Source organism: Cavia porcellus, unplaced genomic scaffold (genome assembly GCF_034190915.1).
Source record: "Cavia porcellus strain 051 isolate PalLab524CR breed Dunkin Hartley unplaced genomic scaffold, mCavPor4.1 scaffold_27, whole genome shotgun sequence".
NCBI classification, from domain to species: Eukaryota; Metazoa; Chordata; class Mammalia; order Rodentia; family Caviidae; genus Cavia; species Cavia porcellus.
In genome coordinates, this window is record NW_026947510.1 from 12,268,829 (window position 1) to 12,296,734 (window position 27,906).

The following is a 27,906-nucleotide window of genomic DNA, read 5'->3' on the forward strand; positions in this document are numbered from 1 at the left end:
TGTCTCTGGTATATATGATGTTGGAGTCTGTAGGCAATCCTGTTAGAGAGTCCTGCTATAGAAATGATCATTAATAGAATGTAAGAAATTAAGAACCAAAGTGGATGACAAAACATGAAAACCTGTGAGTCGTAAGGCAGAGATGAGTATCAAAAGTATGGTTAGATCTAGGGCCTGAGTGATGTGAAATCAGGATGGCAGTTTAAAAGGGAATAAAAGCATTTTAAGATTTAGGACTGGGGCCTATATAAAATAGGCCCTGTTTGTAACTGGCATAGGTTGACCTTTAATATTCCGTGAGACACTTAGGATTTATTAGCCTGAAAACTCATTAAGAACTCTGTATATGTGGCCTCTTATGTCCATGAATATAGAGATCACCTAGTATTTTGTTTTTACATTATTATGTCCATCCTTTTGATTTGACTGACTGTTCTGATATGTCGCATTTGGTTTTACTCTCTTCAAAAAAAAAAAAAAAAAAAAAAAAAAAGAACTGTGGGAGTCATAAAACCCAAACTGTGTAACTGCCATTCTACAAAAAAAAAAAAAAGCTCTAAAGGTTATAACTGCATATATGTTTAAGTGTATAAGATAGCCATATTACTGAGTGGGGTTTTTTTTGGATCATTGAACAAAACTGTTTGCACTCTCACTGTTTGAAAGTCCACTTTATGTGCTTCAATTTTCTAATTTGAACAACTATTTCTAAGATGAGAATATGTAATCTATTCACTAGTGATTTCTTACTGTTTATTTTTTAAATTTTGTATTACTTGTACCCTTTTTCTGTTTTTTTTTCTTTTTTCTCCTTAAATAAAAAAAATTATCTTCTGAAAAAAATACAATCTTTTGATCCCTAAAAATTGTGTTTAATTTTTCTATTAAATTGTGAGGACATTGAAATGTCTGACTATAATTCTGTATTCAGTTGTCCTTTTATCAGTTTTTTGCACATTTCGAAGCTCTGTGCACATGTGTTCTGAATTCTTACACACTTGTGGTCAATTGGTGTCTTTCTCCTGAAACAACCTGTTTTATCCTTGGGAATGCAGTCTTCACTCAGAAATTGACTTTCCCTGACGCTCCTGTTGTCACTGCAACTGCCTTGGGCATTGAACTGGCCAGAGCTTTGTGTATCCTCTTTTGAGCAAATTGTACTCTTATATTCAGAGGGGATTTCTGGTCCACTGAGGTAGAGATAGCAACACGCAAGGAGAAAATTCCCCTTAGGCACACAGTAGACAGGCACATTCCAGTAGAGCACAGGGCCCTGACTGAGCAGAAGTTGGAAGTGGGGTAGTCTACGTAGGTAGTTTCCAAGTAGCAGCCCATGGTATCCATAGCAGAGCTGGGAAATAATAATTTCTTGTGCAAATCCTGGCAAACACTACCATCAAGAAGATGCAGCATCACATCAGCAGTTGTTGTGTTTAGGGACATCATGACCCTCCTAGTGTGACACCTGGGGTGGGACCGTCAACTCTGCAGTGCTCTTGATAGAAACACATCACCATAGTCTCAGCATGAGGGAATGTCAGGCAGCCAGCCAAGGGACCTGTGCAGAGGAACAAGGACAGCGTTCCTGGTAGACAGCGGACAGCCACAGATGGGAGGATACAGCGGTGTCCCGCCACTGCACACAATGTGGAGTCCTAGATAGGTCCTGTAAAAGACAGATGGGAGAAGCCCAGGTGAACTGTCCACTGTACTTAGCAGTACTGCAGGAACGTCCACTTCCTAATGTCACTCATCGTCCTTCGGATCTCTTACGTTCCTCCTGTCTGAAGAAGCCAGGTGATCAGTGTATAGGAACTCAATGACCTTCTTAAAATCTGAAACTATTTCTACATAAAAGGAAAATAAAGCTAATAAGCAGCTTCTTTGTAGGTGCAATGGTTAATCTCACCTGACAGTCTGTGCTTTGTAATTGGTGATGAATGCAAATCACTGCCCTGTGTTCACTCAGCTGGGTTCCAGCCTGTCTTCCACCCTTTGTTTGCTCTTCCCTGATTTTCCTCCTCCCTTTGGATTAGTATTCGCGTCTCTCACCCTGCTGAGCCTCTATCCTGTTGCATGTATGTTGCTGCCTTCCAGCGTGTGCCATTGGTCAGCCAGGCCTCCCTTCAGCAGCGACCCACCAGGCCACGTGTGTGCAGGGAAACAGTGCGACATTTCTGCCTTCCCAGGCTGTGTGCTGCTGTTTCCTACATTTTATTTCTGTGCTCACCGTGGACCTCACTGTACCTGGCCATTATTCTTCTTTCCATTGGGACAGAAGGTGCCTAACATGAACTCACCCTCATTGCCCTCAAGTGCACAGCCCCTGGCATTGGGCACCTCAGGGTGCTGGGTGACCATCTCTGCCTGCACCTCCACAGGGCTGCTATCCTCTATGAAGTGTTGGTTTGACTTCATGAGTAATTGGGAGAATGATAAACTTGAGTTTTTATGACCACCACTTGTTCCATTCCTGGTGATCCTCACACTCATATCACTGCCTTCCTGGGAAGCTTTCCTGTCATCTCCCTTGCTGAGCAGCTCTGCTGAGGAGGGACACCCTGGCCACCCATGTGTCTGAGGCCATCACAAGAGGCCTCTGTGCTGACAGCAGCAGCTGGCAGGCCTGGGAGATATATATCTGTGTGACACATGTGTGAGTCAGAATCATTGCCCTGAGAGAAGGGGACCAGACACAGACCACACACACTGTGAACCCATGTTCCTGAGACTCAAAAGGAAAAGCAATTTAACTATGAATAGACCCATGGGAGCCTGGGCTGACTGTTCAAAACCAGGGGCTGGCTCCAGGGTCACAACGCTATCCCTGTGTGAGTGCTCGGCCACTGGTGCCCAGCCTAGAGCTGGCCTGGGCTGAAAGAGGGAGCTGGGACAGATCAGCACTGCCTGGCTTCCTTCCATGGTGCCTGGGTCGGGTGTTTGCCTGTGTCCTTGCAGTGTCCGTGCTGTTAAATGACAGGCCTTCCTCACCATCCCTGAGAGCTTCCCCACTCCCCAGCCTGTGTGAGTTTATCTGGGGGTGCTGGTCAGACGCTGAGCTGCTGTCAGGGGTGGAAAAGTAATAGCAAGAAAATATAGGAGCCTTGGGTTTTGTGAGACTTTTCTGACCCTTCTTTCTCTAGCCCTGGAGCAACAATTCCCAGCGAGGCCCCATCTCACCCCCTTGCCTGGGGAGTTCTGGTTTGGGTTGTGGAGACCCAGGGGTGGGAAGTGGGCTCAGCATCCTGCAGGTGGAGGTCCACGATGCTGCTAACCATCCTGCCATCCCATGGAGGGCTGGCTGAGATCCCCCACGGGGACCAGAACCTCACTACAGCACAACTAGACAGAGCACTGCCCCACTCCAACCCTGTGGCCTGCTGTGGGAGGGTGAGGTCCAGTGGGCTGGGGTCTAAGTGAGATCACAGGAAATGGAGGAAGTGGATCACCTCAGAAAGACAGGAGCACCTGTGGCAGAAGTGGGAACCAAGCGTTTCCAGGACAGTCCACACTGTGCAGGTCATCGGGGTGTCAAAGTGAAACACACCAGCTCTTATACAAAATCTGATGAGTCCTTCCCTGTGACCATGGCCATGATGGCTCCCTGTAATCCCCTCCCTCCTGCCTCCCTGGGAGGAGCCACTGTTACTCAAAGCTGGCTATTGTGCCCCTGGATAAGAGGCAGCTGCTGAAGCCAGAGCCTAGTACCCTTCCATCTGCAGCTTGGAGTGAGAGTGGCTCCTCCCAGGCTCAGCAGACTGGGACCCTCCCTGGTCCAGTTTTTGTGGGGCTAAAGCTGGGTCCTTGGCGTGTCATATCCTGGATGTGGACCAGAAAGGTCACAGGCAGCAACTTTCATGGTGTCACTCCCCAGGGTCTGCATGATGAGGATCACAGGGTGCCAGGGCATCACACTGCCCGCATGGTGCTCACCACACAGGTGGTGCAGAGTAAGAGTCCTGCAGCCTCCAAGCTGGCTGTCCAGCAGCCTCCCAGGATCCCTCCTCGGTGTACTCCAGGCTCTCTAGGCACAGGAGTGCCCGGGACAGCATACAGACCTCCGCAGCGGGAATCAAGTGGAGAGCCTGTGGCTGGCCACCAGGAGCGCCTGACACCTGGGTGGAGCACAGGAGCTTCCTAGTAGCTCCTAAGGAAGGGGAGCAGGTCCTGCCACACTGTGCAAACTCAAACAGAGCCAGGCCACACCAGCAGAGGCCCAAGCAGTCCCACAACATGTAGGTGGCTGAACAAGATGACCAGGATAGCCAGGGGTTCTCAACCCAGGCTTGAGGGTCACCCAGCTGCTTGTGGAGATGCCAGGGATGGTGAGGACAGGCCAGAGGTGCTGCACAGTCTCATGCAAAGCTGGGGTTGTTTAGCCAAAATGCCCACAGTGTCCAGTTGAGAAGCCCTGCCTTATACCCTCATGCTGGCAATGAATTTTGGGGTTTGCTATGGGGGAAAAATGACAAAAACAAAGAAAACTTTCCACTAAAAAACAAGCATAAAACCTTTCTGAGAAATGAGTAAACTGTGGGAGGCAGGGTCATGGGTGGAGAATGGGATGGCACCCTGAGCAGACTCTGGGGTCCCACATTGGCCAAGGTCAGGGCAGAGTGGCAGAAAGCCCCAGGAAAGGAAGTGGGCTGGTAGCAGCCTTTGAAGGTCTCACTGGCCAAGGCCTGTATCAGGCTTCTGGGGCCCACATGCCATCAGGGGGGAAAGTTCCCTGCAATAACCACTCCCCCAGAGAATCTTCCCCCAGTGGAAGCTGGCTGGCTACACACCCTTGTGGGTTGTATGTGGCTGCTGGGGCACATGCCCTCATCTTGTCCTCCACTGACAATGCTACAGCAGGTGGCTGAGTGCTCTGTTGCTATTCAAAGCTACAAAAGGCTTTCTCAGAAGCCCCCTGAGGCATATGGTGCCCATCTTCTGGAAACCGATGGATGCAGGAATTTCTGCACACATAGAAACAAATACCACCAACAGCCAGGACTTTGACCAGGACTTTCCCAGTACCCTGACGCCCACCATGCAGGCTGCAGCTGCTCCCTTGGGCTGGGTGGGCCCCTGCAGGGAAAGTATGTACAGGGACCCAGAAAGGAGCATGCAAGCAGCTGAGAGGGCTCCACTCAGTTTCATTCATCAGCAGAAGACATGGGACACGCAGAACAGACAACAGGCGACACATGCTGGCCAGGCCCTTGGCCTTGGAGTGGTTTCCAAAAGCCGAGTGAAAGAAGAAGGGAAAGGGGAGGCCTGGCCCATGCAGCACACCCTTCTGGCCACAGAGGGCCCTGCTCTCTTGGCCCTTCTGGGGTGTCCTTCTGTCCCCTACTGAGTGCTCAACCTCAGTCTTATGCACACTGCTAAGCAGGCAGCTATGGCCAGACATATCACAAGTTTTGAGAGAGAGAGTTTTATAAAATTAATACTTGTAAGGCCTCTGTTATGCCTAATTTAAATCCATGCCTCAGCTTAAGGTCCTTCCTACTTAGCTTAATATATATTTTTTAAAAGCTTTTGCATCCTCACAATGAAAGTTGAGAGCAAAGCCAAGTATTGAACTGAGACTAGGACTCACAGGGTAAACAGAGCTCAGAGACCATAATCACCTAAAGCAGGACAGGTGTCAAGGTTTGTGTCTGGATGTCCCCACAAAGCCTCATGCAGGCATGGAAGTCACTGCATCTAGCATTTGTGATTGGTTCATTGTCTAATGCTGGGATTGGCTGTGTGAGTGCTGCACCCACCTTGGGGCAAGAAGCTTGTATACAATATAAGGAAGAAGGCAATCTCTTCCCTTTTTTCCCTTTGCTAGCTCTTGTCATCTTTGGTACCTGCCACCACCATGAAGGGTTGCCCCTGTGCCACACCACCCTGCCTTGGAGCCAGCAGAGTACAGACTGAAACCTCCAAATACTGTAAGCTAAATAAACTTTTCCTTTCTTCACTTTGGGTGTCAAGTATTTTGTCTCAGCAACAAGAGAAAAGTAACCAAGAGAAGTGGCGAGAGAAAGAATCAATGTGTGCTTTGTGGCTCCTTTCACTGAGGATTACAGGTTAACTCCCACTTCTCAAAGACTCAGAAACCACAAAGTGAGGGGCTTGTGACCCTGCTTGATAACACTGCTGGGTGCCAGGGCCCCTGCCCACTGAGGACTTTGTCCAGGGATGAGCTAGCAACATCATAATCACTAGCAACTGTAGGAAGCAGCCCTTGAAACTCAATGCCAAAAGAGACCAATAAATCTAACCCTTAGTAAGTACAGGTGCAAGACAAAGACATCAACTGGTACTTCACAAATGGGTATTTTTCTAGTTTTTCATGATAACAACAATAAAAGATTGCACCTGGGCAGGAACTGTGCAGCAGCTCAGATGCTAGAGATGGATCTGAGGAGCTGGAGCAAATCCTGGAGGTTGTAGGGAAAAGCCTTCATAGGGAGTGAAATGCATCACATGCTATCTCTGCTAGATTCATGTCTCAGGAGATTACCAACTGAATTTAGCAAGGACCTTAAGAAAGGTAGCAATACTCCTTAACCAAAGCAGTGAAAGTCTGTGAGCTTAAGACTCAAGGCAGAATCCTGCTTAATGTCATCGAGCACTAATCTTATCACTCTCTCCACACAAGCATGTAATCATATATGTATGTGTCACATGCAGGAGCACACACACGCACACACACACACAGGCTAGTGTCCTTAAGAATGTCTTGTGCACAGTAAGCCAGGCCTGGTGGCACACACCTGTAATCCCAGCATTCTGGGAGGTTAAGGTGAGAGGACTGCAAGCTTGAGTCCCACCTGGCCACTTAGGAAGGCCTTGTCTCAAAATTAAAATAAAGTCAGACAGTCTTAACTTGTGCATAGGAGAGGAAATCCTGCCAGAGGAGTTGCTTAGGTACAGTCCAGAGGTTGGGAGCTGCCGTTTTCATTTACCAATAAAGACTCTCAGGTTGTGATGACCTCTGCTCTACCCCCACAGGCAGCTTTGAGCAGGGTAGATGAGGTCTCAGAACAACAGCCCCATCCTGAGTCCCTGCTTCTTTCTGTAATGCAGTTCCAGCTGGTGTGTACACAGAACAATATTTAGATACTTTGAAGCCAGGCATGGTGGCACAAGCCTGGAATCCCAGTACTCAGGAGGCTAAGCCATGAGGATTGTTATGAGTTCAAGGCCAGCCCTGCACTAGAAAATCAGACCCTGTCCCGAAAAGCAAAAAGCAAAACCAAAGAAAAGAAAAGAACAACAGAAACCTTGGGCCTGCTGTCTGTGCCAGGCAGCCTGGCTTCACACATAGCTAGAGGCCCCGGGGTCCAGGCTGCACACCCAGGATGAAGAGTAGGACAAGAGGACAACAGACTTTCAGGCCAGAGGAGGTTTAAGCACTTCCTTCTCTTCCTGTAAGAAAAGGATTTTCATTATCATTAAAATGGTAGTTTTTCAGAAGGAGCCAAATAGGACAGATTAGCACCTCCTGGTGGCACAGGTCTCTTCCAGGAGAAAGGGGAAAAACCAAGAGAGAAAAAGAGAACGCAGTCTGAACACAACTAGTTAGAACAAAGACCTTAAGAGACCAACGCCTGGGCAGATGGAGATCCACAACGCAAGGCCCACCTGGCACAGGGGCAAACACTGCCGTCCAGCAAAGGAGCAAACCTCCAGACCTTGCGTCTGGCCTCAGCCTCAGAGCTCACAGAGCCGCACTCACATGCCACACAGGGCACTGCCAGCCTCCCCTGCAGCAAGGAGATGGTGGAGTTACTCAAGAGCTAAGAAATGATAAACTTAATACCATACAGCTAGGAAAGCCTGACATAACATTCCCTTGCAAGTGACAGAAATCTTCGCCTCTTGCCAACACACCCCAAGGGAAATGGAATGAGGAAGAACTTGAGCCCAGAAGCACCATCCTGTGGCCAGATTCCAGCTGTCTAGTCACCAGGAAAGGTGGAGACGGTACAGGAGAAAAATGTCAGAAAGGCCAGGCAGATTGTACCACAGCCCTTCCTCGGTGCCCAGGGACTTTGTGGAAGCAGACTGCCAGACCCGGAGAAGTTTAAACAGAGCCAGCATGTTAACTCACTAGTTTTTACAAAGAGGAAAAAAGTGATAGTAAAGCCAAAGAGAAGGAGAAACCTTAATACAATAGCACCTACTGACTCCCAACTTTCCTTCAGGAAGTATCCCCACCTGGCTTAGCCAGGCTTTCCCAGTCCACTGGAACATAATGGAAGAGGAGGAAGAGGAGGAGGAGAAGGGGGGGGGAGGAAGGATAATCTGTTTGGTGTCCCTAAGATTCACTTGTCTCTATTATTTAATATAGACACACAGCACCAAGATTCTGGTGTGCAAATAGGCTTGAAGAACATCGGCTGTTAGGAGCCACTGAAAGGAAGAGAATAAGGCAGCATCTCCTGAGAATCAGCCATGCTGGAACTTGGGGGACCCACCAAAAAAGCAACGAGCCATCCTTACTGCTAAGCACTGAGAGCTGCAGGCTCACCAGGGGGGAAAACAAGTCAGTGTCTCCTGTGGGCCTACGTGCATGTGGGCCTAGAATCAAACATCCCACTCTGCACGCTGCCCCACCCATTAGTCACTGGATGGTGTTGAGGACAACCTGCTTTGATAGCAACTATGATACATAAAGCAACTAAGTGCTTGTATGTTTGGTTTATTATGCTGACCTGCAGCCAGGGGTCTTAGCATCTCTTGGGAGGATGACTGTATGCAATATGGCAAATAGGGGGATTTCCTTCTATCTTGTCTTTGAAGGCAAATATTGCTTTCACTCTTTTGCTTTGTTCTGATTGTTTTGCTGTGTTCAATATTCTGTTTGATTGGTTTTATATTGCTCAGTCTTTGGTATGATTTTTATATACCTGATTGAATGGGCAACTATTGTGAAGAAAACAAGGCATACTATGGTAGCTATTATTGCCATCCCAGTATCCTGCTCTGAAATTCTGTACCAATTTCACTGCATTGTCTTGATTTGCTTTGTTTTGTCTTGTTTTGCTATATTTTACTATCTTTAAAATGAAAAATAAATAAATATACATATAAAAACTGGAAATTGAACACATGTACAGGGCAGATGCAAGCCTGGGGCAAGATAAAGGCTGAGGACACCTGGCTCCAGCTCCAGTTATGTAAGGACGGTAGCCACAGGCATTTCACCCCTGTACTGAAATGCAACATGAGGGTCTTCTCCTAAGATACTTACCCTTGTTAACATCATTTGCTACTTGCAAAGTCTTTGGACCACTCCCAGATCTGTTCATTTGCCTGGGTTTTCTACTCTAACCCCCTAAGTAAACATGGGTGACCCAGAGACACTCCCTGTCTTAACCACTAGAGTCCCTGAACTCTGTAGAGGGCTGTGATCCTCCTGGAGCCCTAAAAGCATACCACTTACCTCATTTAGGTTAAGCCTTCACTGTACACTCATTTGGGGGATATTGGAGATCTAGGCCAGGTACCTGATAACTGGTGCCTGGAACGGAAACCTGAAACCCTGGACTAGGAATTGTAGCCTGAAGAAGTAAGCCCACCCTGAGTGGAAAGTCTGGGTAAGGAGGAGGTCTTCACAGGATGAAAAACCTCACCGGGGACACCAGGAGAAGAGAGGGAAGAACAAGGCTGAGTCTTCCTGCTGTGAACAAGCTGTTTTATCCAACAGTAAAACCAGAGCCAGGGATGTAGCTCAGTGGCTGAGCATCTGCCTGGCAAGCTCAAGGCCATGAGTTCTATTTCTAGGAACAACAACAAAAATAGGCAAAAGCGTTCAGCGGAGGAGCAAAGGTATGTATGGCTGCTCTAAGGCCTGCTTAAAGGTCCGAAGGTTTATGTGCCAAACAAAAGACCTAGAAAAAGGTTAAAAGAAGTAACCAAATATAATATGTGGTTTCCTCAGATAGGCACTATACATATTCATCATTGGGAACGAGTTGAAAAAAATCTTAAAAAGGCACGTAATAGGGGAAAAATCATTTCCCCCTAAGAGGTTCTCAGTTTGGAACCCACTTCATTCAGTTTCAAGTCTGTTACAGAGCGCTTACTCAGTAAATTCTGATTCAGACATGGACAGGGTAAGAAGAAACAGCAGGGGAAGGGACACTTCTCATTTGCACCTGACAGGGGAGAGAAATGAATAGGTAGTGAAAGACAGATGGGCTTGAGAGAAGCCAGAGACACAAACAGGCTAAGAGAATTCAAAGGGAAAACTGGCTTACAATAACCAAGGGAAAAAAGTGTCTCTATCTTACCAGTTGTTAGGAATGGGACAAATACATTCTAAAGAATCACAAATGTATATGCAACTGTTTATTGTATGTTGGATTCCAGTATTTACTCTCCTTTTGTAGATTTTGATTAAAAGGTGTCTTGATGATTATGGGCTTGTTGGGATGGCCACAAGGAAACTGGCTTGGGTCAACACTTCAAAATCAAATCCCAACTAGAGCAAGGACAAGGACGTAAAGAAACAAGGTTGCTTGTTTTGCTGCAAGGGAAAATCAAGGTTACAGTTCAACCTACTCAAAACACTGTTCAAATCTCCCCGAATTCTTGCAGTGCTCAATTTGTTATTCTTCCCTTGAGAAAAATTGGGAAATCTGTAAATTAAAAAAGGGTATCTAAAGGTTTTGGATCTTCTGATACTTATTGGGTTCCACAGATTAAGCAGGCCAATCCTAATATACAATTGACAAGTAAAGAAAAAGCATTTAAAGGGCTTTTAGACAGAGGAACAAGTGCCTCAGCTATTGCCCAGCACCGTGGGCCTGTGGCTTGGCCTCGGATGTGACCACTACAGCTCTACAGGTCTGAGCAATGTTTCTCACCCTAGTAAAAATGCTAAATTGATTTAGCCTGGAGGGATACAGCATGCCTCTGTTGCCATATGCAATTGCCTTACTTTTGAGCTATAAATTTATGATCAATTTAGAATCACAGCCACAAGGGTGTGGAGGAAAATTTCTTCAGTGGGTGAGAGAGACATCCCAAGATTTGATTTCTAGCCTTCAGGAGCTAACGTCATTTCAGAAATTTGCCTTTAAAAGTACATATAAATGGTGTCAGGCACAGAGAACTGTTGCTGGCCTGGCCTGGCCTGGCCTGGCTCTGTGAGGTGGGACCATGCCTTGGAGTTGGGGCTTACAGTCCTGCCTCCAGTATGCTGAGGAGTGAGCACCACCAGGGCCAGCTATGCCTTTCAATGGCTGGCCTTCTGGCAGCAGCACAGCACTGGGCCCAGAGCCGGGAAGATGGAGGTTCCTGAAAGGTGGGACCCAGCTCTGGTCAGCCGGAGCCATCTCGGTTTTTCCAATCACTGGCATATGAACTTTATGCATCAAAAGTTTACACTGCACTGGCCCTGGGGTCCCCCATAACAGTGAGGCCTCCAGGCCAGAGCAGGAACACAACCTGTGTCACCACAGCAAGAGAGAGCCCAAAGTGCCTAAGTAGAAAATGCAGTTTTCTTTTTTTCTCTATACCTTACCACAAAAATCACTTATAATCTTCAGGTCCATAAATAATTAAATGTGCTCACAATTTAAATTTCAAAAAACAAGAGGGAGAGTTCACCTCATAATAGATTTCACTTGTCAGAAAATACTATCTAAAATTTTTAAAATTCAAATAAAGATGTAGCTACTGCAATAGAAAGATAATATAATCAAATAAAAGCTAAAAAGTCCATTGGAAAGACCTTCATACTGGACATTAAAAGCACCAGTCCAGTGCTAATGTGCGGTTGAAGGTGTGCTTGTGTTTTTCTGGAGAACGCTGACTGGCCTATCTGGGTGCCAGAGTCTGGCTGTATCATGGACCCGAAAGCACAGAGGTGATTCCACCTCTCCAGAAGCTGCTACTCAGTCCTATGACAGTGATGCCTCAGAAACCACACAACTGATGGAAAAGGATGAAACTAAAATGAACCTTAACTGACCTAGGATGCTCAGGAGATGGTATCCAAAAAAAAAAAACTAAAGGTCTAAATAGGTGTTGAGTGTATAAAGATCACCAAACTGAAACTTTAATGAAAGAAAGGGACACACGAGTTACTAGTATTCTAAAGATAAAATATAAAAATGTTAATTATCGATAAGATTTTGTCTTTACTCAATTCTTTTAAATGTGAGTTCTCTGCTAATTGACCTATAAAAATTGGACTAGTCAATTTATAGTTACAAATTCTAAAATTGTAAGCAATTATTGTAATTCAATTTGGCTAAAAATATATTTGCATTTTGATGTGTAAGATGTTTGTCAGTCTGTCTGTGTATCTGTTGTCTGTTCACCCAGTCTACTTAAGGAGTTGTTGGGAGTCAAATGAACTAGTGATCATTCATGCATATGGAGTCCAAGCACAAGTGCCATACAGGAGTGCCCAAGTGGCACAGAGCACCTGACAAGTGCCCTGAGGGCACGGGGTGATGGAGGTGAACAGGTGCTCCAACACTGAGAACACAGCGTGTAAGAAGTGAGCCAGCTCATCAAGGGGGCATGATACAAGTATATAAATAGCCCCTGAGGAACTTAGAGGGCTTGCACAGACCCCAACAAATTGTGTGCCTGTTTCTGTGTTTGTTGAATCTGTACAAATCGTTTATGAAATCGTCTATCCATGTTTGTCCATTTGTACACTCTGTAAACAGCTGTTCCTTTTATTTTGAGCTCAACAATTGTTTTCCTTTTTCTTTTGAATTTTTGGATCACTTGACCAAAAGTTGACTGGAGTTAGAGATTTACAAAGCTTAGGTTGCCACCTGGTCCAAATAACCCAAAGACCGGAAATACAAATATAATATAAATTGTTGTTTATTATGGATTTCAGAGCCCCATTGTTTAAAAAATTAATGGGTTAAATGTTATGATTGGGTTTTTCATCAGTCATCAAAAATAAAAATAAATAAATGAAATGAATAAAAATAAAAACTATATTTTATTAAGACGAGTAAACAAAATCCCTTGGGGCTGGGATTATTGGACAGGACGCTGATTGACAAATAAGAAAGCAGCTGCCTGTTAACTTTTTTAAACCAGCTCTTGTTTATTGAGCGGAGGCCCGAGTGATCCACAGCCTTATGGGAGACAGCCCGACTAAAGTTATATAAAATATATTATTATAATATGTTCACATTGGTCATCATCAAAAGAAATAATACAGTAGGGTCTCTGATTTTAAAATGTTCAGACACAAAAGTTTCATATGGCTGTGACAGACTGTTATTAGCCCCATGGTATATTAATGTATGCAGGCTCCCATATATGCAGGTTTTCCAAAATGTAAAACAGGGGTTGTTTGTGGTAACAAAATTTTGTTTCATATTCAAACCTTTGCAGGTACCAAAAACTTATGAGATTCACATTCCACTAAAAGTCAGTAAGTTAGCTCAAAGCGTTCATGTTTTAGATAGGGATGACTGACTAAAAGGGGAACTTTATGTCAAAATAGAAGTTCAGATATATTGCAAAATGTCACGATAATAATGTTATATATGGTTTTGGCTTCTGATTTTCTGTGTAAAATATATAACTGTTAACATTGTATACATATTCAAATGTTGAAATATCCATGGATAATAGACACTAAGTTTCATTTAATGTTCTAAGGTGTTTCATATTTAGCTAAGACAGCAATGTTAAGCTCACTGCCTCTGATACACTATATTGCTATCAATCTTTTCTTCTGGATGTTCAACAACTAAGAGACCAAAAATCAGAGACAGATGGACTAAGAAGACAGCCAATGTTTTGGTCCCAGCTCTTCAAAGTCAATGAGGACCCAGGACACAAAACCACCTCTGCTTGTGTCATCCACAGATACTCAGTGAGTCCCTGGTGTTTTGGTCAAGAAGATTATGAGAACACAGAGTAAAACAGTCTTGGATGAATGGTGTGCCTAAGGAGAGTCACCAGGAGAAAAAAAATCTCCCAAGCTTTCATGTAAAGCACCTTGGTCAAGCAATGGCCGTGATTCATCCTGATGGCTGACACTGACTGCAGAGGCAAAAGGTGCTGTGCATGGTTCCAAAGCAGTTCCTGAGGAGACTTCACTGACCTCGATAGCTAACAAAAATCTCATTGCATTTAGTACAGGTTTCACGTTAACTTGACCTTGAACTCCTACAGAAAAATAGAAATTCGAAAGGCATAGTGCAATAAAAATGACCTTGAGGCTTTTATAGGAAATGAAAGCAGTCTGGGCTCTCCTGCCTTTGGCATTTGGTTATTTACTGCAGTATAGGACACTGAGTCCAGAGCCTCTGCATGGGCTGCATTCCCAGCCCTTTTTTATTTTGAAACAGGGTATTGCTAAGTTGCCTAGGCTGGGATTGAACTTGTGTCCTCCCGTCTTAGCCTCTTAGAGTGCTGGGGTTCCAGGTGTGCCCCACCATGCTGAGCTCTTTGGGGTTTAAAAATCTGCTCCCTGGCCTTTGAAAGGCTTGGTGGACTCCTGCAACTGAATAAAACCCAGGGACAGAGGACAGTCAGCTGCCTGTCCCTGCCTTACCCACTTCTGTCCTCCTGCTGTACCTGGCAGTCTTGGGCCGGGCCAGCAGGGATGGGCTTGGTGTGAACAGGGATGGGGAAGGCCTTGTTCACACAAAGCCCATCCCCCTGTTCCTCCTCTGCCCACTGTGGAGCAGACAACAGGGCCTCTCCTGGGCTCAGAGTGATGTTTCCAAAGCATGATCTTTAACCTGTAACTCGGCCCAGGATGTGGAGGGAACCCTGGCTCACAGGCACAGCCAGCATCCCTGTGGTCAGCGAGCCCTGCTGGCTTGCTGACCCACACACTCAACCAGACGTGCCACCTACTGCATCCTGTCCATGGGTCTTTCTCCATGACCTTGTGGGACCTAAGGTGGGGTCCAGTGGTGTCCTCTTGGATCAGGTCAGACCTGGCCTCCTGGTCCTCACAACCTGGGCAACTGCAGCAGGATGGGACGCAGCTGTGTGGTCCTCATACCATGGCCCCCTCACTGGGCCCGGCAGCCACACCAGCCCCACATGCTCTGCACACATTGACCTTCCATGCCGCAGAGGGAACATGGCCTGGCAGGCTGACTCCAGATGCGAGACATCGGAGGTGGCCTCAGGTACATCACAGTGCCTGCAGAGGATGCTTTGTCCATCACCAGTACCACCAGAGACATCCTTCCAGTGGGAACATATGGCGGTCAGCTCAGGGGAGGATGTTCAGTGGGGGGTGACAACCTGTCCAGAATCCACTGTCACAAGATGGGTAACATGAGGTGGGGCATGTACTGAGGCCTGGGCACAGCTGGCTCTTATGTCCCTGGATAAGAGGCAGCAGCTGAGACCAGAGCCCAGTGCCCTTCCCTTTCCAGCTTGGAGTGGCAGTGACTCTTTCCAGGCTCAGCAGACTGGGACTAGTCTGCCCGGTTCAGTTTGTGTGGGGCTAAAGCTGGGTCCTTGGTGTGTCATATCCTGGATGGATGTGGACCAGAAAGGTCACAGGCAGCAACTTTCATGGTGTCACTCCCCAGGGTCTGCATGATGAGGATCACAGGGTGCCAGGGCATCACACTGCCCGCATGGTGCTCACCACACAGGTGGTGCAGAGTAAGAGTCCTGCAGCCTCCAAGCTGGCTGTCCAGCAGCCTCCCAGGATCCCTCCTGGGTGTACTCCAGGCTCTCCAGGCACAGGAGTGCCCTGGACAGCATACAGACCTCCGCAGCGGGAATCAAGTGGAGAGCCTGTGGCTGGCCACCAGGAGCGCCTGACACCTGGGTGGAGCACAGGAGCTTCCTAGTAGCTCCTAAGGAAGGGGAGCAGGTCCTGCCACAATGTGCAAACTCAAACAGAGCCAGGCCACACCAGCAGAGGCCCAAGCAGTCCCACAACATGTAGGTGGCTGAACAAGATGACCAGGATAGCCAGGGGTTCTCAACCCAGGCTTGAGGGTCACCCAGCTGCTTGTGGAGATGCCAGGGATGGTGAGGACAGGCCAGAGGTGCTGCACAGTCTCATGCAAAGCTAGGGTTGTTTAGCCAAAATGCCCACAGTGCCCAGTTGAGAAGCCATGCCTTATACCCTCATGCTGGCAATGAATTTTGGGGTTTGCTATGGGGGAAAAATGACAAAAACAAAGAAAACTTTCCACTAAAAAACAAGGATAAAACCTTTCTGAGAAATGAGTAAACTGTGGGAGGCAGGGTCATGGGTGGAGAATGGGATGGCACCCTGAGCAGACTCTGGGGGTCCCACATTGGCCAAGGCCAGGGCAGAGAGCCCCAGGAAGGGAAGAGGGCGGGTATCAGCCTTTGAGTATCTCAGTGGCCAAGGCCTATATCAGCCTTTGACGGTCTTACAGGCCATCAGGAGGGAAAGTTCCCTGCAACAACTCTCCAGAGGCTCTTCCCCCAGTGGAAGCTGGCTGGCTAGACACCCTTGTGAGAGCCATGTGGCTGCTGGGTCACGTGCCCTCATCTCATCCTCCACTGCCAATGCTACAGCAGGAGGCAGCTATGGTCAGGCTCCTACCAGCTTCTGAGATGTGGCACAGAAAGCTTCTGAGCACACTGCACTTGAGGTTCTTGACACCCATGTAGCTGTCATCCAGGCAGGCCTGGCTTAGCTTCCTGTGTTGGGGCTACTTGGTTTTGTTTGTTTGGTTTTTTTTTGTTTTTGGTAATGGCATTGAACTCACAGCCTCACACTTTCCAGGAAGAAGCTTGAGCCACTGAGCTAAACCCCTGGCCCACTGCGCTCCTTGTTGAGGCTGGAGCACTGGGACATGCTGGCCTGCAAAACAGCCTTCTGCTTCTTGAGCTGCGCTGGAACAGAGAGGGTGACAGGCAAGTAAGGGGGTCACTGTTGGGGAAAGCAGTTCTGGCAGGAGACACAGATGACCATAGCCTTCTCTCGGGGCTGATACTGGCCTACATCACAATCTACCAGATGGAGACGTGGGCAGGACACAGGGCAGGCCAGGCTGCATCCAGGGCAGGCTCAGTTTGGGCAGGCAGAGAGGTCAAGGCTGGTAAGGTCAGGCAGGGAAGCAGAGCTCAGTCAGGTGTTTCTGCAGAGAGGACAGAGGTGGGGACAGCACTTGTCTCTGGGGAGTGATCTGGGCTGTACCCTCAGGACCAGTGGCAAAGGATCATGGTGAGGGCAAAGTTCTTGACCTCGGATCCTGCTGGCTTTTGTCCATGGGTGACTGACCAGCAAGGAAGTGTCCCTAGGCAGGGGCTGTGCTCACACAGGCAGGACTGTGTCCCCAGGGAAGCGGGTTCTCCTTTCCCCTTCCCAGCCCCTCACCTGGTATTGCTGTCCCTCCAGGTGGCTGTGGAGGCCAGAAAGGACAAGAGGCACCTCTCCTGCGGTCAGAGACAGAAAGGCCAAGTCAGGAGCCCAGGTGGCCTGGGGAATCCAGGAGACATGAGGGATGATACCTCCTCCCTGTGCTTCTATCCATTGCTTCTCCATCTCCCACACTTCTTCCACAGACTCCCACAGGTCATTGGTGAACTTCTGGGCTTGCAGGTAGGGGTGTTGGAGGTGATTCACACTCTGGGGTCTTCCCCGGCCATGGCAGTTGTGAGCCAAATGCTATTGGGGTAGTCTGTAAGGCAGAGGGGTGGGCATGGGTGCAGTACATCCATGAAGTGGCCACGCTGGTCACAGGGCCTGGGACATGGTAGCCTTAGAGCCTAGTGCTCTAAGCTCTGCCTCAGCAGCAGAATCAGGGTGAGCATGGATGGTCACATGTCCCTGACCTGGGCCCTGCCTGCACACCAAGTGAGGGTGACAGCCCAGTGCAAGGGAAGGTGCCCAGGCCTGCCTGAGGGTCAGGAAGATGGCCTTCACCTTGGGACCCTCACCCACTGCCAGGATCTGAGTCCCAGAGCAGAACAGAGAGGGTGGGGCATCATCCCATCACTCAGGCAGTGCTGGACCACAGGCTGGGAGTTGTTCTCCCCTGAGTGTTCTCCCTGAGCTCTTGGAACACCCAGTGGTGCCTTCCTAGTGCCATCTGGACTTTGGCTCTCATCATGGGAATCCCTTGGCTGAGCATCTCCTGCTGGATATGTTGGGGGTCTTGGCCCAGTGGGGCTGCAAGCCACTGTGGTGTGCTGGATATGTGTACCAGTCCATTTGTACCACGGCTTTCCTGCTGCCACATAGGAAGGGACTCCAGGTGACACCAAGCCTTCTGATTTTTCAAGTGAAGTACGAGATGTTTAAATGTTGATGTGAAGATTTAAATATGGGCTCAACCGTGCTCAAGGATTTGGGGTTGTGCCTGGGAACCTGGGACCCCTGGCCAGTCACATTGTCAGCTGCTTGCTGTACTGAGGTGGGCACAGAGTGGAAGAAGATGCCTCAGGGCAGGGGACACAGGTACCCTCAGCACAGATTCACAATGGTTTTGGAAGAACAAGATCTGTAGGCCGTACAAGGACTCCTGGAAGCTGTATGTCATCAAGTTCTTCTTCTTCTGGGAGGTCTTGGTGACCTGAGGCACAGCTAAGTCTCAGCACTCCAAGGATGGCAGGGCACCTGGGAACCTCGATCAGGCCCAGAGGCCAGCAGTCTGGGCTCAGCTGATCTGGGCAGACACTACGCTGGGGACAGTGCTTCCTATCCATCTGAGTCTCAGTGTCATCCCAGCTGGCACCTCAGCCCCATGGTACAGCAAAGAGATGCTGCCATGGCTGTGCATGGCCCCCTTAGGGCCCTGTCAAGCAGGAAGTGCCTGTTCTCCTGGACGGGCAGTAAGGGCCCTTGCTCTTTAAAGAACTAACCCTGGAGAGAAGCCAGATCACGCACAGGCCCAGCATGAGCCTTCCCTGGGCTGGGGAACAGTTGCCATGCCTGCACCTGAGACCCTCACAGCCCTCAGTTTTGTTTGGAGGAGAGAAATCTCTGGTCCTCCTCTGGTCCACGGGGCAGGGCTCATGTGAGCCAATCAGAACACACTGTCCCTAGGAGCCACAGCAATTGGCTGGGGGCTGAGAGCAGCAGGCCCCTTCTGAGAAGCTCACCAGGCTCAGGCACCCTACTGTCACTGCAGTGGTGCTGCCCTGAAACCTGCAGCCAACCTGCCAGATGGGGGGCCTTGCACTAGGGGACCCATCAGGAAGGCCTGGGCCTGCCTTGGGGAGCACCTTGGCTCTCAAAGGACACAGACCTACTGTTAGGAGACAGGGCAAAGGGGACTGGTGTACCCTGGTGCCTGAGAATGGAAGTGTGAAGGCAGAAGTAGGACGGAAGAGGACTGGAGGGGATCTGGATGTTTTGCTAGGGCACCACGGATGGGGACAGAGATGGGGACATGCCTCAATCTGCCAGGCTAGTGGGGGTCACAGAGCAGGCAGCAGTCACAAGTAGCATGATGGAGACAGAGCTAGGAGAAATAGACCCTGGGTCTCAAGGCCAAGAGCAGGCTGTTGCGATGGTGTGGACGCCCACAGAGGCCACCCCAAGGGCTGAAAGCTGTGTCTCCGCCACAAGCCTGACCCTTGTGGCTGTGGGTCTTAGGGATGCCAGAGGTCAGTCCAGGGAACCACGAAGCAGAAAATGCTGGTCACTCATGAACTCAGCAGCCAGAAGTCTGGCTCCCAGAGCACGGGGAACTGGCTAGGGACACGTCAGGACACATGGAGGCTCCCCAGGGTGGGTGGTCAGTGGCCAGAAGGAGAAGCAGAGAGGTACTCACAAGCCAAGCTGGTGATACAGTGATCTGATCTATGGCAAAACAGCACAGGGACCGATGTTAACGTCCACAATCACCTTGGGACATTGGGGATGGGCACAGCAATGCCCAGCCAGGGCGCCAGGTCCTCAGCTCCACCAGCCTGGATACCAGGGAGTGGCCAAGGTGTAAAGCTCACTGTAGTGCCCTGTCAGGGACAGGGGGCTCAGATCACTAAGGAAAGAGCCTAGAGTTAGCAGAGTTGGGCCATCACTAAGGACCTGAGGGCCTCAAGTGCAACCCGAGCAAACAGCCAGGATTCCTCAAGCCTGCAGGCACTGCTTTGAATGCCTGGGAGTCCCCCGCCAGCTCTGCCTGCCAGAGGCCAAAATGATGGGCAGGCGGCCCCATGCCTGAGGGCCAAGCATGTATGGGCTTCTTCCCCACGATCAGCTTCTTCACCTTCTGGGGGCAGCTGGGACATGTGGTCCTCATTTGTCTTCCGCTCCTGCTGCTGGATTCGCTCATAGAGCCCAATCAGTGTCTCCTGGGGAATGTCCTCACCATTGTCCACACCTGGGCAGGGACAGCAGCTGGGGATCTGGGTGGCTGGCATGATGAGTGGCAGTAGGTCCACTTGGCCACAGCCCTCAGGTCACCTCCGGTCTCCAGTTTCAAAACCAGATCAGAAGAGCAAGCCTTTCCTGGTTCCCACTGGAGCCACAGCCCATGCAGCCACGCAGCTACAGAGCAGCCCGTGTCATCCCCGCATCCCCCACCTGGAGCAGGCCCAGCACAAGCCACCCTGATCCTCAGGGGACAGAAAGAGGGCGTGCCACCTTCTCAGCTGTGCCAAAGGGCACAATAAGCAACATCTCGATCCCCAACCTCAGCCCCAGTGCTTCCACAAGTGGGAAACTGAGGCTGGGACACAGGAGGCTGTGTGGCTAGGCCCTGAGTTTGGAACAGAGTCCTGGTTTTGTCCCTTCCCGCAAGGTTAGCCAAGGGCAAGCCCTTTCAGGAGATAGGCAGTGCATTGGAGGCCGAGGAGAGGCAGAGCCTTGCTGGCAGGTAACAAGGTGTTCTCATGCTTTATATTTATATTGGGAGTGGGCTATGTATAATTTAAAACCTTTGTGGAAAATCAAACAATTGTTGATTTAGACATTATAATAACCAGGAGGGTTACAGTAAATTAGAATGTTTCAAAGCTAAGTCTTCACACCATGAGAGAGTTATCCAGGAATCATATTGCACTAGAAATACTTTGTGGACACCGAGCACTAACCCTTCTCCCAGTAAAGAGCAGAGACGAATTCTTCCAGTGCCCTTTAGCCGTGCATCTCCAGAGCCCAAAATAAGGCATGTTTATTTATACTAAATGAAGAGAAAACAAATATTTTTAAAAACATGCTAAATGAAGAGACAAACAAAAACAAAAGAAACAAACAAACCCAAAACAATAACAATATAGGTTTTCAAAACAAGTTGATAGGAATTTAACAATGATTGTAATATTGCATATTGTTACCTTCAAAAGAGTTGCTTAGATTACCAGATACAGACATGTAAAATTGATCTAATCATATGAGTATTAACTGTTCATTTCCAACAACTAATACAATTAGTAGTGTAGTCATCTTAGCTGTCTTATGTATATAGATAAAAATTTATGTCTTTTTCCTTTTCCCTTCCTCCTTTTTGCCTTTCCCCTATCCCAGTTACTTTTCCTCTTTGAGCAGTTTCTTACCCTTGCACAATATTTATTGTAGATTTTGCATCATATTTGCTCTGTCAGATTCTTACACTAGGGAGCCAATATGGTATTCACACATATGTGTTTAATTTATTTCACTTATGAGTATGATCTCAAATTGTATCCATTTACTTAAAAAAGGCTCATGCAACTTTCTTTATACCTGAGTAGTACACCATTATACAAACATACCACATCTTTTTTATCCATTCTTCAACTGATAGGCACTTGGGTTGTTTCCAAGATTTGGGTGTTACAAATTGTGCACATATATCACTGTAGTATGATAGTTTGAATTCTTCTGGGAAAATGCCCAGAAGCAGGATTTATTCTTAAGTTTTAAAGACTTTCAAAATTAACTGTTTTGGAAGAAAAGATTTTATTTATTTTTTTAAAGCTCTATAATGAGTCAACGCCATATGTGGGCCTCAGGGAAAGAGCTACACACCAGCCCCTTCCAGTGCTCGAGCTGGGAAACAAGAAGACCCAACCACCCTGCCCCCTCACCCAATGAGTGACCAGCTGATCTGGAGAAACACAGGCTGTGATGATAGCTGCTGAGGCAGAATACAGTTTAACGCTTGTAGTGTTTAATGTTTCACTGGCTTTGCAGGTCTAAAGCCAGTAATCTGCTCATCTGGTCAGATGGTAACAATGCGCATCTAGGGGGGATCTCTTTCTGAGGGTGGTAGCCATTGTCAATTCCCTATCATCTTATCTTGAAGTCCTGAATCATTTTCATTGTTTTATTGGGTTGATTTTTATTTTGTTTTATTTTGCTATATCCAATGGCATGGACAGCTATTTCAAAGGTAACAAGATACACTACGGTAGCCATTTTGGATTTACTATTATCTTGTTCTGAAGTCTTTTATTGTATTTATTGTTTTGTTTTTACTGGTTTTGTTCTGTTCTGTTTTGTTTGATTTTTACTATGTCTGAAGGTATCTGCAGCTATTTTGAAGATAGCAAGGGGCATTATGGGAATCAGTGTTGATTTCGTATCGTTTTGAAGCTCTGTGTTGGTTTGTTTTGGTTAGCTTTATTCTGGTTTGTTTCGGTTGCCTTTATTCTGTTTTGTCTTGCTTGGTTTTATTCTCTTTAAAATAAAAAAGAAAAGAAAAGAAAAAGCTCCATAAAAGAGTCACAAAATGAGAAAAATAACTGTCTGGGAACAGCATAAAATAATTTCAGGATTCCAGGAGGCCTGGGTCAAATCCCAGCTCTACCCTTACCAGTTATGGATTCCTAGCATTTGCTGTGACTCTGTTACCCACACTGACCCAGGAAAGATGAGCAGAATTGAACTTGGGGGTTCATACAAAACATGAGCACTAAGCCCAGAGCCTCCTAGAAGTGCACGTAATTATTAACTAGCATGGCTTTTTTAGCAATACATCATTGATTCATTAATGTTTTCCATTTTATTTATAAGGTTCTTTTTCAGATGCTACACATCTTCAAATGCCAATCAAGCCAGATCTTCTCTTGTCCTATTCCAACAAATACTTTTTTCCTGCCTCAATGGGTAAGAGATTCCTCTCTCTAGGTTCTAATCTGAACATACTTCTAGAAGTTTACCAATAAACCATGAGGTTCATGAGGCCAGAATGGGTCTTTGTCCACTTTTTGTCCCAATGATCATCTAGACAATACCTGACCATGTAGGTGCTCATGGAAGAACTTCTGAATAAAAACACATGGCTAAGCTATAGCAACCACTGTCACAGACTCTCGGGCCAGAGTGATAGTCACAGGTCTTGCTCTTCAATAAGTGAATACCAAAAGGCGGATTCAGATTTCTGGAGGTTTTACAGCTTATCGAAAAGCATTTTTAAAAACTAAAAAAGTACAATTTTAGGTAAAATTTAAAAAACTGTACTTGCCGCACTCAGCTGCTCCTGGTTTCTCCTCACTCTCTCTATCTCTGGGGTCATGCTGACTGGTGTGGCCTTATAGTTTTGTTCTTTATAATGGAGCTAGGGGACAAGATGGGAGGAAGGCTGGAGTTATAAGAAATGAACATTACTGACACATGGGAATAGATGGAAAGAAATGTCACATGGCCACAGAGCGGTCATCAGTGGAATATCCACTAGGATTTAACAATGGAATATGGATGGCAAATAGATTTCATCTTCTCAGGGACACCAATGGCTCAGCTTGTCCTTGTCAAATGTTTAAATGATACCCTCCATGGTTATTTTTCAAACTGTATCATTTGTTGGTGGCCTCGCTGAGTTTGAGCTTAACTGTCATAAAGAACTATCCCCTCTGTGAATTCCCTTCTTAGAATTGAAGCAGTGTTTGTTAAATTATCATTTTATATATAAAATAATTTTTCTCCCTTATCATTGGGAAGAAGAGTTAGCTCTGCCTCCAACTCAGTAACACTTTATCACTGTTAAAGATACCATGAAGCTCAGTGTTTCTCTAAGTTCCAGCCCTGGAGTGCCTGCCCTCTGACCCAGAATTACGGACATTCCCAGCCTATGCACCGAGTGTCCTTTTTAGCTAAAGAGAATCACACTCCGCGGTTTGTAGTTGGCTTTCCCAGAGAGTGAGAGAGTGGAGTGAGAAAGTGATTCCACTTAGGAGCACTGGACCTGGAGAAAGAGAATGGCATGTGGCCAAGTCTGTCAAATCAACTTAGATGAGCAAAAGTAGAGCTACAGTCAAAGTCCCACTGCAAGGAACTTCGCAGGGACGAACACAATCATGGTTTTTTTTTTTAGAATTTTTAGAATTCAAACTTGATGTTAAGGACTTGCAAATAACATGGACTTGAAATGCATGTTCTTAGTAGTAAATATGCAAATGAAGAGAGGCCTGGAAAATGAACAGGAAGGGATGGGCTTCTTTCTAGGTAAGCTCCATCTTGAATGAGAGACTTGTGCAATGGTATGTCAAATTTGAGAGACCAGGTAAATTGTTTGCAGGTTTATTTATTTAGCTTAGGTGTACTCGAGATTAAACTCAGTATCTTCACACTGAGCTATATCCTCAGCCCTTTTTTTAAATGTTTAATTTATTTTGAGACAAGGTCTCAATAGGTCACTAAATTGCCCAGACTGGGCTCAAACTTGCAATTCGCCTGCATCAGCCTCCCAGAGTTCTAGAATTATAGGCATAAGCCATGATGCCCAGTTTAGAGAGATTCTTGTTGTAAGGCTTGATTCAAACACGACTCTCTCAGTACCTAACCTGTCTGCCAGCAGAGGTATTGTTCTCAGCTCAGCATCAGTGCTCTGGGCAAGCACAGGAGAGGAGATGGAGCATGGAATCTTCCAAAACACCAAGATATCTGAAGACACCCAAACACTGACACTGGACACCCCAAGGGCACTGCCCACTGAGGCATAAAACATCCAGGGAAGTTTGACCATTGAGCTTTACTGAGATCCTCCCACCGAATGTCCCTTTGCCTTCTTTCAAGCCCTATTTAAAAAAAAAAGCCTGCTTCTCTTTGCTCCCTACAGATGAACTTTTCGCCCTCTGTCTGCCTGCACTCGGGCACAATGAATTCCACACCATGTTGCCTTTACACAAATCCAGTAGTCTTAGCTAGTCTCTGCCTTGTGCCATTCTTTACACTTGTGACTGAGATGACTGAGTTAAAGTGAGGAGAAATTTCAATTTAATCACTACTGGAAGCAAGATACAAGGAAAGATTTGTATTGTGGCTTGTGTCTAGATGTCCCCCCAAAGCCACATGCAGTCATATGGCTTTTTCAGAGGTGGCTGAATTTAGAGGGTGTAATGGTAGGATTAAGAGTATGATTACTAAATCAGTCCACTGATTGGTTTGGCCCTGCTCTAATCCCAGAAGTCTGTATAAGGTAAGTGGGGCAGAAAGATGGTTTAAGGTCTCTTGTTATTTTGCTGTCTTCTGCCATTATGAATGGTTGCCCTTCTGCCATGTGCCACCCTGCCTTGGAGCCACCCAGTTATGAGCTGAAAGGTCTACAAACTTGAGCTAAATAAACCTTTCCTCCCTCAACTTCAGGTGTTGAGCATATTTGTCTCAGTAATGAGAAAAGCAGCTAAGACAATTCTCTAGTGAGAACCCAGAAGGAGAAAACTTGAATGGCATCACTGATAGCGAAAATCTTGTAACCAGTTTTTAGCAGATATAAACCTGGGGCCATCAATTTGAAAGACAGAATCTTCATATCATGCAATACTCCACTCACAGACCCCTACAGGAAATGTCTCTTTCACACTCTAAGCCCTGTTTTATAGATGAGGATTTGGAGTTTCCAGAGGTTGGTGGCTTAGAAAGATTAAACAAGGAAGGCCTGGAGACCACAGCAACCAACAGTTGAGGATATATACTACTTTCCACCACGCCACTGTTTTCAAAAGTTCCCATATTTCTGCCATTGGCACACTGAATTCCATGTGCTACAACAGATGGGCTGTTATTTAACCTTTTCATTAAATGAACTATTATTTTCACAGAGTTATTTCAATGAAGTACAAATTTCCACCCCATTGAAGCCTAGTAACCTTTCTTATAAAAGAAGACATACATTAAAACAATGAAATCACTAAGTCAAGGACTGAGCATTGACAGGGCCACGTCTTCTCAAACATCCTAGTGGTGAGCCTGAGGGACTCCACACTACACCTTTTTGATCTGTGTCACAGCTTCCCACACTATCATTTCCTGCCACCTCTCCCCAGGTACTCATCACATAAATCTTTTCCTTCTGAGCAGGCTGTGGATCCTGCACATATTCAGTTCGCTCTGCCAGGAAAGTCCTTCCTCATAAAATTCAACCCAAGCAATTATGAATCCCTCAAGACCTAATGCCCATGTTACTCCTCCAGTTCTCTTCCTCTTCCCCAGCACAGCCATTCTCTGCCATTAAACCACAGCACTTCACAACAGGTAATAGTACTTGTAACTAAACAAGTGCTTGTAGCAAGATACAAACTTGAAAAATACTTCAAAAAGCACAGAGAACACTGCTAACTACTGTAATGGCACTTAAACAATGCATGACAGTTATTCATTCCATGTCTGTTTCTCCTGGAGATCTTGAGAATGCTCACAGGCGCAAACACTACAGTTTTTAATTCTTCTAAGAACAAGGAGAGAGTAGACATTCAACAACAAATACCCATGGAGCACTGGCTGGGTGTAATGGAGAAGAACATAAATAAAGACGGGTGAGACATCTCCACATACAAGGACGACCCTTACAGTGGTCTCCACTGTAATGGGATTTTACCTGGGCAACTGCCCTCCTATCATATTGGTATTCACTAAAATAGAAAAAAACGCCTAAGGAAAAATTATCATATTACTGATATTCCTCGGTTTTGTCTAATTCTCTTTAGCTTTGGAGGATCAGAAAAAGCTGTTGCATGTTTAATCTCTTCTTTGTATTTCACTTCAATAGTTTATAAAAATACGTTAACTATAGCCTACTTACAGCTTTTAATGTTATGAATTCCTTCATTAGTAACTATTGCATAATGAAAATTTTAAAATGCTAACACTGATTTTCCTTCAATGGGAACAAAATTTATTTTTTCTGATGCTTTCAGGATTTCTTTATCCTGAAGTGCAAATAAATTTGTTATCTATTCACCTGCTCATAACTAGAAGAGAAATTTAATTAAAGTAAGCGAATGTTGCCTATTATGAACATAAATTTCATCATTAGGCAAATGCATAAAAAACCTTGGATATCCTCTTAAAGTAATGGTTTGTTTCCTATCTGAAAAGCAGTTTCTATTAATATATTAATTAGGGACAAAAGTCACAAATTGAAATAATCATACATTCATGGGACTGTTGTTTGTCTCAGCATACACCAATCATCTATAATAAGAAAAGAAATTGGAGTGACCACAAATAAGAGAAAGGTGGATTTGGGAAAAATGGACTGAAAGTACAGTCCGCACATCCCGACCACTGCATGGAAGGTGCACACTACAGTCACAAGTGTCTTCAAACCACACAACCCTGCTAGGTAGAGCAGAGCATTCCTGTGTCCCGGCGCCCACTCCACCCTGACCTCCCTGTAAGTCTGTTTAGAGGAAGATCAACTGGACAAGTGACCATGCCACCACACTGTCACACACAGGATCAGACAAGAAGCAGCTCTTTGGCTTTTCCACATAATTAATGAGGTCATCATTTCAGGTGGTTTGCTCACACATCTACAACTCACAGAAGATCCCCTCAGAGAAAAAAGCACACATACTAGACTTAATGGGCACATGCTAAAATTTAGCAAAGACTTAAATCTGCATGTTTTAGAAATCACTTGAAAATGCTTACAATGAGTAACGCTGACATCTACACTGCTTGTCATAAAGCCTCAACATCTCAGATATCAACTACACCTCAAGAACTGAGAGTTTAATATAAGTAACAATGCCAGGGCTGTACTAGTCCGCATCCAGAATAGTTAAATTGAAACTGAGACAGGGTTCCTCTAAATAAAACTC

The 27,906-nt window shown here is 46.4% G+C and overlaps 1 protein-coding gene across 1 annotated transcript in view; it reads right to left on the reverse strand.

Annotated features, from left to right (window-relative positions):
• Positions 1 to 410: 410 nt before the first annotated feature.
• LOC100720307 (nebulette-like) overlaps positions 411 to 27,906 on the reverse strand; it is an 89,149-nt gene continuing 61,653 nt past the window's right edge. Inside the window, exon 16 of the mRNA XM_063237586.1 lies at positions 411 to 1,666. The gene's annotated coding sequence lies outside the window, so the exon portion shown is untranslated. The remainder of the gene's footprint in view (positions 1,667 to 27,906) is intronic.